The sequence below is a fragment of the Dermacentor andersoni genome, chromosome 5 (genome assembly GCF_023375885.2).
Source record: "Dermacentor andersoni chromosome 5, qqDerAnde1_hic_scaffold, whole genome shotgun sequence".
Lineage (NCBI taxonomy): Eukaryota > Metazoa > Arthropoda > Arachnida > Ixodida > Ixodidae > Dermacentor > Dermacentor andersoni.
In genome coordinates, this window is record NC_092818.1 from 105051692 (window position 1) to 105054691 (window position 3000).

The window sequence follows — 3000 nt, forward strand, 5'->3', positions numbered from 1 at the left end:
TCGCGCCCCAGTGCGTTTATTCTTTGACTGCGCTCATCATCCGTGGAGCAAGACGTGAGAATCATTTTTCATTTATGCCCTCATAGACGGCAAAAAGAGATTTCAGCGCACTCTACATTCTAACGCGAAATCTTCTATCAATGATCCAGAATGTCTTTAGGTGACACACGTTCAGGTGGTACTGTGCATATGTTCTTGCACACACGCATGATAGGCCCACGTGGAAGGCCACGCGTAATTTACTTTCGCAGTGCTAATATTCCAGGAGCGGGACATGACGCACACCTAACAGAGATATGGTAACCAGCAATATGCTAGCATGACTTGAATGGTACTTTGCTTGTAGCGAAAAACGAGCATATTCACGCGAATAGTTCGAATGAGCCACTCGTCTCAATATTGGTCAAAAATGAAGACATTTATTAGTGACCTCGCACATGAAGTGTCTGCATTATCTTAGAAGCCATGAAACTCATATTGTACTAGACTACATTCGACCAATTCTTGTTTACCTGGTTATTTTCTTTTTCCAGCGTGGTTCCTCTGTAACCCATAACTACATTGACTGAATAACACGCTCTTGTATAGCATCAAGATGACGGCGATTCACCACGAATTCTTGTTGCTTGTTGAACTTTATTATAACGTACTAAACATTACAGAATTCATATCATTTGAAATCATAACAGAAATAGATGAAGGACTCTGCTTTTATTTGTGCTTTTATTAGTTAATAAAGGCGAAATCGGGTGTCCACCCGTTAGTAGCAATTGCTACAAAGGAAACCCTTACGGGTTCCACGAAAGAAAAGCCTCAGAATGTAAGAAAAATTCGTCCTGGTCCGGGACTCGAACCCGGGAGCACCGCCTTTCAGGGGCAGCCGCTCTACCAACTGAGCTAACCAGACGGCTAGCAGATGGCAGGGCGAAGTCGAATTTGTCGACAACACGAAGCAAAGCAAGTGTTTGACGTAGTAGATCTGCGGAAACCCGCAAGGTAGAGAGAAGTAATTAATTAAGAGTAATTAAGAGAAGTAATTAAGAGAAGTAATTGCGGGTTTCCGCAGAACTACTACGTGAAATGCTTGCCTTTGCTTCGTGTTATCGACAAGTTCGACTTCGCCCTGCCATCTGCTAGCCGCCCGGTTAGCTCAGTTGGTAGAGCGGCTGCCCCGGAAAGGCGGTGGTACTGAGTTTGAGTCCCGGACCAGGACGAATTTTTCTTCAACTCTGAGGCTTTTCTTTCAAGGAACCCATACGGGTTTCCTTTGTAGCAAATGCTAGGAACGGGTGGATGTCCGATTTTTCCTTTATTAATTACTCCTATCCATCTTGCGGGTTTCCGCAGAACTACTGCGTCAAGCCGTTCTTCTATAGGCAGTCATAATTGCCATGGCTAGTCTGAATACTCTTCCTAGGTCATGAAACGCAACCTCCCATCGCCAAGTTTTAGGGTTGACTATAGTTGGCGAGCAGCAGTCGAACAAAGAATATCGCTTTAAGGCAATGCTTAGACGAGGATTTGGCTTCGTCAGGCCATGGTGAGTGCAAGACCCCTTTTCGAAACGTTGGCTAAAAGAGACGTTCCTTCTTCTTCTTTCCACGACTATCATGACTTTATTAGCAGGGAAAGCTATCGAAAGGAGACAGGAACTCGTGCCAACAAATTGTGCGGCTGGTTCTTAAGTAACGATAGCGAGTCGGCCGTCGGACACGAAAAAACTGACCCGTCACACCCTGGCACGCTCACCCTGACACGCTATCTGTTGTGAGCAGGCTGGCGGACATTCTCTAGAGCCTAATATCAGCATTAAATTTTAATTATGCAATGTTGGGACGCAGCGGTGGCGATACACTGCATACTTCGTTGCGAAACTGTTTCTATAAAAATGTAATGCCCATAATAAGTTACACACACACCGATAGACAACGCTTATAGCTTGCGCAATTTCTACTACTTCAATGCATAGAGGGAACTTCCCCGGTTCTTGGTAATGTACTCAAAGAAACGTCATACAACCATATCCAGTACCCTAATTAGGTGAAAGTGCCCGTCTGAATTTCTTTAACTATACATATATCTATACGTTTGAAAACCCTGTTGCTTCTAGTGCTAAAATCTTGATTCCGCTAAACTCGTAGAGTTCACTTTTAGGCATATAGACAATTTCTGTAGGATACACAGTCAATGTAATTGAGAAACTCCCCCCGTCGCGCTCCTCAGTCCTGTTATCCTGCTGAAATTGCTGGGCCATTGTGTGCTAGACTTCCTGAACAAAACAAATCGTTTAGTATAGAACTTCACCTCCATATTTTCCCGAGGGCATGATTCTATATTCAAAACGAAAAAAAAAACCTTTGGGGTGCGAATAATTAGCACTTCTCTGCTTGTCTAGATGACCTGGATACTCTCCTACAATTCCTTCTTAACCAAGCCTTGGCGAACCGCGAACGCTCAGCTTTTGTGGACGCGCCTGCATACGCGAGAAACAAAGCTTTCGCAGTGGCGGTTGTGGACGGGCGCGGATCCACAAGACATGCAGCCACGGTAATCGCAAGGAAGCCTGAACAGGCCGAACAGGTTGCGATCACTGTTGCGCTCACCAACGACAATCTTACCGATATCTACAGCGACTCCATAGCCGCTATCAGAGTTTTTCCAAACGGGCACGGTCTGCGCACAGGCTCTCAGAATTTTTACCAAGAAAGGGATTAAGAAACACGTCATATACTGGTTCCCGGCACACTTAGGACCAAAGATCGGCGACGTCCCCAACCTTAACGAGGTGGCGCACGAGGCTGCACGCGCGCTTACAGACCGCGCGGCTTCACCCGACTACTCGGAGAACAAGAACGCCCCCACTACATACAATCAAATCATGAAACACTACTACCTACAACGTAGAGAGTATAGCACGCCACACCGCACGCTCACTCGAGCTCAAGCGGTTACACTGAGAATGCTACAAACAGACACATACCCCACGCAAAACAGACTACA

General features: G+C 45.8%; 1 non-coding gene across 1 annotated transcript; it reads right to left on the reverse strand.

Moving 5' to 3' along the window:
* Positions 1 to 832: 832 nt before the first annotated feature.
* On the reverse strand, positions 833 to 907 carry TRNAS-UGA (transfer RNA serine (anticodon UGA)). The gene has a single exon. It is a non-coding gene; the product is annotated as a tRNA-Ser (tRNA).
* Between the last annotated feature and the right edge of the window lie 2093 nt (positions 908 to 3000).